This window comes from Phoxinus phoxinus, assembly GCF_949152265.1.
Source record: "Phoxinus phoxinus genome assembly, chromosome: 1".
Classification (NCBI taxonomy): Eukaryota; Metazoa; Chordata; class Actinopteri; order Cypriniformes; family Leuciscidae; genus Phoxinus; species Phoxinus phoxinus.
In genome coordinates, this window is record NC_136876.1 from 35,838,627 (window position 1) to 35,849,534 (window position 10,908).

The window sequence follows — 10,908 nt, forward strand, 5'->3', positions numbered from 1 at the left end:
TCTATCTATCTATCTATCTATCTGTCTGTCTGTCTGTCTGTCTGTCTGTCTGTCTGTCTGTCTGTCTGTCTGTCTATCTATGTCTGTCTATCTATATCTATCTGTCTATATTTGCTTTTCTTGTTAAAAAATACAGTTTGTATTAATTCAATTAAATCTACTTCCTTGCATTAAATTGTGAGTTGTAATTCTGCATCCTGTTTGCTACCTAAATTCAAATTAAGTTTAAAATGTAAAAAAAAAGGCAAAAGGCATTAACATAATGGCTGATCACAAGTGTTTATGTTCAAAGATGCTGCGTGGCGATGCTTGGACGGAGGTTGGACGTGTGGCTAACTGATGGGCTGTTTATCGTGTCACAGCAGTGTATTCTGTGCAAGGCCTGAGCATCCACTGCCCACTGATTTCTATTTTGTCCCCATTCTGTCCACATGATCTCAGCCAACACAGCTCTGTAATCAGCCTCCTTGGGCTAAATGACTAACACCCATCCCTAGGGCAACAACACAGACGTACAGACACTCCTCATGAATGACAGCCGTCCGACGCCTTCATGCCATGTGCTGCCAAAATCGGTGCCCTCCCATCCCGTTCAATCACTTTACAGTGGGCTACAAAGAGATTTGAATGGCTTTATGATGCAAAAGGCCGAAGGGTCCCACCCTCTCTTTATGTGGCTGAGAACCAAGAGCATATTGTCAGCTCAGCTGGCATCTGCAGTCAAAACTCCACACATCTTTTTTTCATGAGCGCGTGGACGGCTGACTGCTGCGCAGGGTCTGGAGCAATTATTGCAGTGTGTTTATTTTCTTATTGGCCTGGGCGTTAGAAAAACGTGCTGTTTCAAAGCAGCGCTTTAATACCACCCGTGTTTGTGGGAGCGGACGTGTGTGTGTTTTAAGGCCGCCTGTCACACTGTTACGATGCCGGTTTGGGCAGTAGCTGCTATCTGCTGGAGTCTCAGCAGAGGCATTGTCACAGACAATGTTTGCCTTGTTAATTAAATTTCTTCTCAGCAAATGAGGTCATGGGCTGCCATGGGTGTAATGTCTCTCTCATGTACAACAAAGGGAACGCGGGGAGCCCAGGAATCTTAACTGAAACAATCACGGATAAATCTCTTTATTTGTCTGCGGATCTATATATTTTTTTTTTCTTGAGCATCACTGCTGAGATATTTGATGTACAGCGAGTGGTTTTTATTGCTTCAATTTTACAGACAGTTGGGATTAATGACAGGCTCTATAGCTTCCAGGAAGAGCTGGCAATAATGCAAGGGCTTTTCCCATTATTCTCAGCCGATACAGAATGAACACATTTGCTCAGATGTCAGTCAGCGATGATGACCAGATTGTAACTGTACGCTGTTTAAAATGTCTCTCGTATTGATAAATGTCATATTGCGCTTCTTGCTTGCAATCTCGCCGTGACGTTTCCGGGGTCAGCTCGGCGATAAGGATTATTTGATCTTTTTCAACCTTTATCGGTGCGACTGAGCTCTTGTGGTAATAACTTACCGCTAAATAAGCAGCTTGTATGCAGATGCACGTGAGCATGCTAAGGCGCAAATGAACAAGTTCCCTGGCAGAGAAAGGCAATTGTTTACAGCGATTCTGTCCTGTCGTCCAGAAGAAGAAAAAAACTCTAAACCCCTAGCCTTTTGAACCGAATTAGAAATAGTTATTTTTTCCGTCTCTGTGGAACAGCTCACTTAACTTATCTCGTAAAGGCTCTCTCCACAGTGTCAAGTGAAAGTGCTTGTCCAATTAAAAATAATGGGAATGTATTTTTCTCCATTTCTTTATCTCTTACTTCTCTGCTTTTGTTAAGGAACATTTCAAGTTAAAATGAAATCAAAGGTTTGCATAGAACTCCTGTTCAGTGCCCATACTTTCACAAATCCCTCTTCCTGTCTCGCACAGATATGATAATGTAACTTTGAGAATACCGCTGCCCTGCACATATGTTTAATTACTTCAAAATTAAGTGAGACTGATAGCATTACAGTGCCATCTCAATAGAATCCCAAATTGAGCAAATTAAACGTGCGCTTGCAGTTATCGTAATAAAAACAGACAACACAAACAAGTGCGGCTTTCGCACAACCGCCGGACTGTTATTGCTGTGATAAATAACCTTGCAACTGTGTAATGCGGCCGGCTTGTCTTCAAGTGAACCGTTTTGGAGTTTGAATTGTTTAATATGCTGTAGATGAACAAAGAATGCGCTATATCTCTTGAATTAGTTATCTGTTGTTGTTTATTTCCACACTATCATGACTGGACTTCAATGCAAGAATTACATTGTGAGTCTTAAAAAAAACTGTAGGTCAACGGCACACGTAGCCTACACAAAGTGTCGTCATTTGAATTCGGGGGTCTGGGAAGCAAATGTCCTTTATTGCTAAAGAATACGTGAACGCTGAGCCCAATGTTCAGACCGAGCTTGTTGTTTTTAATGTTTTATTCATCCCTGAAGAAATTAACTCGTGCGCTTGAAGCAACGGTACTGACATGCCCAGAGCCCTGTTATGATCTGTGTGTGCGCTTGCATGCTCCGTGTGTTAGGTCCTTAGCCCAAGACTGGAGACAACACAAAGCAGATTAAAGCGTCCAATAGGAAATCTCTAATAAATTTGCATTAACACATTGTGTAAAGCTGCTGCTGATTGCCTCCCCGGGACCCCGGGGTTCGGCATGCCATCCCCGACTCCTGTATGCCGGCCAGATGGTCACTTCAGAATGAGATTGACACACCGTTACAAACTGATTTCATGCAAGCCCTCTGGAGGGAGAGACAGACCATCAGCTCCGCTGGGAATCAAGATTACAAAATAGCCAATTAAAAAGGAAAGTGTTGAAATCTTGGCCTGATAAGGTGGAGATTAAATCGGTTATAGTTTATTAGGGGAAATTAGATATTAGAATCCGCACCTCTCCAAACAGATTTCCATTACCAGCTCCTCTGCTTTTTATCTCGCTCTCTGTATCTGATGCAGAGCAGGGTGCTGTAATTACAGAACTTAAGAGCAGCATAAAGGGCCATCATTCAAAAAGCCTTAAAACAGTCTTAAGAAAGCCTTCTGATAATGTCTGCATCTCGACTCCGCGTTTCCAGGGTCATTTAGGCTCATTTTCCACTGAAAGGCCTCTCTTGTCAGAGCCAGCACTAGGTTGGAGACGAGCCGGGGTGTGACCGGGACGGGGCGAGTCATCTGCTCAGTGGGTGTGAGAGGTAATTACTGCAGGAGAATGGTGAAGCAGATGTGAGGAGGGAGTCTCCACCAGTCTGCTGCTGTTGGTTCTGTGTCCCAGAGCCTCTCGCCGCGCTCCGGAGGCATCTGTGCAGCACCTGTGGGGGCCCGCTTACACTCTTCGCTCAAAGTCAGCGCTCGATGTGCCACAGAAAGTGCCGCCCCAGGTCAGCCAGGTTCATGAGAAAACACTCCTGTAGACCTTCTCACCTTCCCGCACCTCAACCGCCTCCCTCACTTTAAAGGCTTCCTCAGCTGGTGCGCGAACGACGCGCTGCCTGGATGTCCCGCGACCTGCGGCCAACCTGACCGCAACCCCGACCCCATGTCAATCTCACACGCAACCCGAACCCCAAAAAGAGGTGCTCGGCCTGGCAGTGAAAACAACACGGTTTCCTTCAAAAGAAATAACTAAACCGGGCTTTTGATGGATCTCAGTGAGAATTAACTGCACAGGGAATCCAGAGCATTGAATGGCCGACATTATTTTTTACTGGCCATTAAACCTGTATTTTGCATAAATTTATTACAGTGATACAATTACTGTTATATAAAATATAATATAATATACTATAATATAATTACTGCATTTATAGCCTATTAGTGAAAAGCATTTTTTTTTTTCATTTGGCCAAATATCCCTGTAATTCTGGAGTTATGAAATAAAAAAAATTACTTACTTTTATCTGTATGCGTCTTTGATTTTATACAGTTTATTCAATATATTATATTACGTTATATTATATTATTTTATATTATATTTTACTCAAATATGACTGAAATTTCTTTGCAATTTACAGTTATGTAAGCTCAATAACTGATTATATTACACAGAACTCAAACTGGATGAGTTACATAGTTTCTAGTTCCCAGCATGCTTTGCTTCAGACTATATAAGATATTGATATTGGGATATATTGTTGGAATTAAGCGTTATAAAATGTGTTTTTACACGCAATTAATAAAGGTGAGATATGTTATAATATTCTGTTATGTTAAATATTTAAAGGGATTTCTGTTTTGTTGGGATGGTTCGTTTTTTGGGTTTGTGCTGAAGAGTACAAACTTCTTGAAATTCACAAAATACTAACACTATAAATGTGGCATATTGCTTTATTTGAAATGCAATAATTGTGCACATGGCAAAGAAGTGTCTTTGCTAATTGCCTTAGCTTTCCACATGCATAACTGCAAAAAGTGAGTTAATTGTATAATCCTAACTTTTGATTCTCCTTAAATCAGTTCAGATTTAGCCACACACTGGATCTGAATAGAGTTTGTCATTTTTAATAATAAGAAATATATTTTTTGATTTTTTTTGTCCTTTATATGTTTTTAATATCAGGGTTGTGTTTTACAGAGCATTAGTGGTGTGTTTGAGTGTGGACAGACATTGGTTCCTCCAGACTGTGTCCTGGCAACTCTTTACACAAATGTTTTATTAACCCCAATTAATAACCTCCTCCTTCATCCAGACTGTGTTTGCTGGTGTTGGATGCCTTGGTCCTCCCTGGGTCTTCATCTGTTATGGGCTGCTTAATGAAATCTGTGTCCCCCCCAAATTTCTCAACATATGTGTGACTGTAGCCACTCACAGCATTGGCACATCCTAATGTGTTGCTTACAGAAATAGTGGCATTAGGCTCAACAATCTGGTAACAAACCTCATTCAATGCAAAGATAATAGCGTTCCACGCACAAAGGAAAGGACTGCAGGACTCCCATTTGATTTTATTAGAAGGGAAAATGAGAGTCTTGATCTCCGAGGACATCCAGTAACGCCTTTGGCAAATTGACAAGCATAATGCGGTTTGATTTGTTTCTGATACAGACAGCTGACCAGACTGAAAGATGGAAGATGGCTCCAATGCAGTAAAAGATTACGATGAAATGGATAGATAAAATGGCTAGAGTACGTAGACCAGTATAAAGGTATAAACTTTGGACTGCTAAACAAAATCTCATTTGTTTCTTTACCTGAAGCACTTGTGGCATTTTTGTATTCTTGTTCAACAAATTTCTACGTTTTAATGCATTTAAACTGACGTTAACACTAAGTACTGAAATGCTGGCTAAAGTGCTGGTTATCAAACAAAATAACAACATAGCTTTATGAAGCCAAAATGAAGCATTTTTTTTCATTTGTTACTTTGGGTTGAAATAATAATACATCCCTGAAAATGTTTTATTATCTTACAGGTGATGCGTGCTGCTTTATATAGCCTAGTTGTTGAGAACATTCATGCAGAATGATCTAGAATCATAGATATCATGTTGCTCAAAGCCTTGATATTTGCACAGGATTTCTTTCCTCGCCCACATAACATAACTGTGGTTTTGTACACAGTATTACTGTTATTTCCATGGTTACATGTAATTTATAGTTCTCAGAGGAGATGATTATCTAAAATAGTGGTGAGCATAGCTGCTTTGCTAACTGTCCTTCCTTATATATGAAAAGGGACCCTGCTGCATAATTCATACATTTAGGGTTATCATTAAACACAGCCGCTATATGCTGCGTATATCAAAGCGCAACTATTAAGAAAAAAATCAATAAACATTTTTTTGACTTGTCTGAGCAGTGCAACACTTTAAAGAATTCATGAGCTTCTCTCCAGATGGCCAGAGCGGCATTTCAGACTAATAATCCATAGCATGCACATTTGGCTTTTTGATGAAGACTAGCGCGCTTCCCCACACAATTACAGGTCACATTTACTAGCAGTCGCCCAGCGCGCAAATTTGTTTTGCAATGGGTGTTTCGCTCCGAGTGTCTGTCAGGCTTTCTGTAGCCATCCGTGGCTGACAATCATACTTTATTGGGAATGGGAAAGTGACGGCTAATTGATTTTACAGTGATACCGATGGAGAGACAATGAATGTGCCATCAATTCAATCCGCTATTTAATGGTTCCAATTTAGCCTCTGTAAACGCTCGCTAAACTAATTTCTCTGGGTGCAGCAATCTGAAAAGCTATCATATCTCTAATCTCCTTCTATATATTCATCAGGAAAAGGGAATTTAGCCAATTCCAAGGTCTGGAGATGATCTGTTAGCGCAGTGTAAATGTTTAGAACGCCGCAATCGAGTTCATTTATTGGGATATGAAAAGTTTTATTGGCAGGGTCAGTGGAGTGGAACTGTTGGATAATAGGCAGTTACCCACAAGTCTTTGGGAGCTATGAAGCATAGAGATGTAGGGAATAAAATGCCGGGACATACCTTAATCGGAAGCTAAACTGAAATTCTGAAACAGCACGGCTGTTAGATTCCCACTGATAAAAGGTGCAGGGGCACGGGCGATTGCTATTCAACCGTCTATTTATTTTCCTCTGTGTAAGCTCTTCAATTTTGGCCACAACTAGGGTTCAGTGAGCCGCATATGCCAATGCAACGTGAGATGGAGATGGCAATGCGATGGGCTCTACCTTTCCATCAGGACATTCCAGCAAGCCAATCATCATCGGATATGACTTTGACTTCGAAACCGTAGAGCAACTAGATGATAATGTGGCTATTCTCTCCAATATAAATTCACAATAGCCTTTTAAGGACCCGATCGCTCCATTCATACTTCGGAACAGCGCTGACCAATATAACCTCACCCCTCCTCTTCTATCCAACACGCTCACTCTCATATCCTCAGCGGGCTGCATTTCTTTCTCTTTTTTGTCAGCTTAAAACCTTTCTTTTCTCAGTAGAGGGTTAAAGATGAATTACTTGCTGGGATGAAAACTATCCTTAGCTGAAGATAAAGGGCTTTTGAGGGCTTTTTTCACTCATTGAGGGGAATGTTATCTGGGTGATGTCACATTTGTACCTGTGAACAGCGGAGAGCTGCTTAGCGCTTCTTATTTGGTCTTCACAACAGCTCTCTCTCCCCCCTAGAAAAACAGAAATGTCACAATTAAAAGCATATGTCTTGCCTGTAAATGACTATTAATTCAGATGAAAGAACATCAGATCAAGCGAAGCAATTAGGCTTGATTTCTCATCCAGTAGCTGCTTTTAGCAAGTGTGAGATTTTTGTTTTGTCGTCTCTTTTTTGATGTTGCTATATTGAACGCGTCCCTGGTGCAGTTCAGATGGCAGTCTTCAGTGTTGTAACTATAGAGAGCGTCTCCTCTGAGAGCCCCTGAAGAGAGTCACTGAGGGGCCAAGCACAGTCTATTCCCACCCCGCTGCTGTTTGTTTTCCTCTCCTTTGACTGTTTGGGTGAACATAGACTCACTAATTCAGGCTATTTGTGTTGATAATGTGCTTCAATTCAAACCCGATGGATTACACGCACAGTATTGGCTGTTGTGAAAAGCTGAATCGGGCTTGACGGTATCAGCGATGGGTCCGTTCAACCACCATCAAGACTTGTTTTTCCCCCACCGCTGTGAGTGTGGCCGTTTAATTGCATGTTTGATGGTAGGAAGCTTGTAGTGGAGATTAGAGCCCGTATTTCTTGACTTTTGTGTTTGGGGACTAAGTCCTACGTTAATGCCCCTCTCAGGAGAGGAGGTTGTAAATATACTTGATAAACTTGTATCGTTACCGTAGAAACTATTCCCAGCAGACTTTTAACCTTATTGCGTCCCCCAACGTGCCTTCCAATTTCTAGGCTAGCTTGATAAAATAATTTCCAAAAACTTGAAATATCCTTAGTATTCGACAATGAATAAATGTGCCTCTGCTTGCCTTTTTTTAAACTGTGGTAAATGTTGTGAATACGATTCAAAATGCTCCTCGTTCAATGTATTCAAAGCATCAATATAATGCACAAAAACGTCTTTTGGGATGCGTTGGTAATTTCAAAAAGGTGCAAAATCATTTCTTTATTTATAAATTGAAATTGGAAGTTAATAGGCTCCACGTTTTTGAGGGACATGATTAAAATATCCATTATAAGATCAGCTCTTGAGTTTCTGCATTGTGGATTACTTTAATCTCGACTGCCCGATAAATTATAGAGCTCTGCTCTCAATCTAATGAGGTAATTGCCTAAAAGATTCATTGTTCCTTTCATTTCCAGAGCCATCCTAGCAACAGAACTCTCAAGGCTATCATTTCGTCCTATCAATTTATTTTCCCCCCTTTTCCCTCTCCCATGGCATACGTTTGCATAAAAACATACGATTTGACCTCAAACGTATTTTCCCAATCCTCTCGCATGGCCACTTTCCCTGGTTTGCACAGGTTTGCGTGTGCTAATACGCTTTGGCGTTTGGCTCTGTTGATTAGGGTGATTGCAATAGGTTACTTTTTTTTGTACAGCAATGGCATTGTGCATAGTTTGTGCAATAGAAGCAGAAAGAGCATAATCCCTTGCAAACAAGCATCTTTGGCTGGAAGCTGACGGGTGGCATGGTAAAGTGAGGGCCGCGGTTAAACAGAGACTATGAGTGACTGAGAGAGCTCAGCTTAGATAAGGGCGATCATGCTGAAAATGACTCCCAGGTAAGACCTCTATCTCTGGATACCCAGTTAGAACAAGCCTTATCTAGTGTGGCCCTGATCGCGATCTTAAAGAGAAAACTGCATGACTTCCCTCTGTAGAGCAATAAGACTGTGGAGGTGGTTGACAGTTATTGTATTTGCTGGATTCGTTTACGCCTTACTAAACTTTCGAGCACATCTTTGTCTAATAGACACACGAACAAGATGAAAAAATCATGTCAAATAATATCTAAAAAAAAACTTTCTATTAAATCCAAATTGGATCTATAAATCCAATTTTGCTTTGATGGTAATAATAATAATGTCCTAATCTAATCACACGCCTCACAAAAAAAGAAATAATCTGTTTTTCAAATGAAAAATCTTATTTGGGCATGTTGATCTTTTATCCAATTGATTGTGAACCCACGTGAGTCTTAAACCCAATTATGTAAAATAAAGAATATAAGAAAATAATCAAAATAAGTTGTGATCCATTCCCAGCTCCATTCCAGGTTTGGCTAGTTATTCAATTCCTCCGTACCCAAAGGCGCCAGGCTCAAAGATCTAATTGTGGTGCTCTTAAGTGCACAAACCTCAAGTTGTATTTCAGAAGCAAATGAGAGATAAGAATGCGTCTGTGGATCAGGAGTAGTGCCTTTCAAAATCCCATCACCCCGGTCCCTACGCAGAAGACTCGGGATTAAAAGAACCAGATTAAAAAGCTCAATTTAATTAGGATGAATGAATAGATCCTTCACATGAAAGAGTAATAACTACAGTCTCACTAACGAAAGATAGCTCAGGCCCTGCTGAGTTCTCCACACTACAGGTAAAATTGAAGATGAAATCAGAGCCAATGAGACAAAAAAGAGGAAAAGAGATTCCCAGGCCGTAATGCTCGTATCATCTATTTCCTCTTCGCGTTTTCTCACCATCTTCTAAATGCAGATCAATTACAAGCCAGAGAAGCCTGGGTGTCACATGTGATTCACAATGTCAATTTCATGCTTTCGAAAACTGTTTGGCAAGTGCTCCCTCACTTTACATCTGGTAACCAATCAGAAGGGCAGCATGTCAGAGAAAGAGACAATTTAATGGTGTGACAGTTAACCAGAGAGCGCAATGTAGTGAGATTGTGCCAGGAAGCCTCTGTCTGTCATGGACTGATATTTATTTATTTACCGAACAGCACTGCACAAATAAAATGTCACATCTCATTTACACTCTTGCCCTTTGGAGATGCACAGAATCTCTTTAAATCAGAAGTGTGGAGTTGCTCTGTCTGATTAAAGCTCACTGAAAGGGGCCTTGATGACACACGCCGCAGTTTAGTACGAGGACAATTGAAAATAAGAGCGTTAACACACTCGCACTCCCACCAAGAAAATGAGTTTAAGTAAGCAATCCACGCCGCTCTGTTTGATCCCCGGCTGTGGGGTGACTTTTTTTTGTTAAAGCATATTTCTTATGAAGCCATTTTAGAGGATTAAAATTGATAAATTAGTGTTGTCACAATATCAAGGGCTCCTTCCACTCGGAATCAGCAGTCACACAGCCATGTAAGCTGATGGGAAGGTCTCAACTGGATCTTAGCGCTCATTTTGTTAGGCCACGGAGTCAGCCTTCCGTTTGTGTCAAAGTCCCGTTTCCGCGTTCTCAGACAAAGGGAAGGCGCTCCACCCTGCCCGAAGAGGTCCGACAGAAGCCCGTCTGAAGAAAGACAAGATGTTTCCACTGTCCCGGGGGGGAGGTTAGCTTTCGGAAATAAACACGCTGCAGTGCCAGGGCTATTTCGCATGCTGAAAAGAGGCAGTCCGCTAATCTATGAATGGGAAAGCCAGGGCACCCCTGTGACAAATGTTATCTCAGCGTGGCATAGAGGGTTGAAACCTATTCAGCCCTCCACTCTCGAGCCATTGCTAAGATTATGTCACCCTAATCCCTAATGCAGGCGTTTTTGTGGCCTAGATGGGCAGGTGATTCCAAGCAGTGCTGAGGTAATTGTTCTGTTTTCTTCCTATGCCAATAGAGGTGTTGTCATATCGCGCACATATACTCTTGGAAGCTCCTGGATTGAATAGAGATGATACACGGACGCTACAAAGAAATGCATTCAGAATACGCTCACCGCCATGTCAGGAACGCCGGATGCCCACACTAGTGCTGGGAGACAGAGCGTTTCCCCCAGATTTTCCTTGCTACAGTGTTTCTGAACAAATAAAAG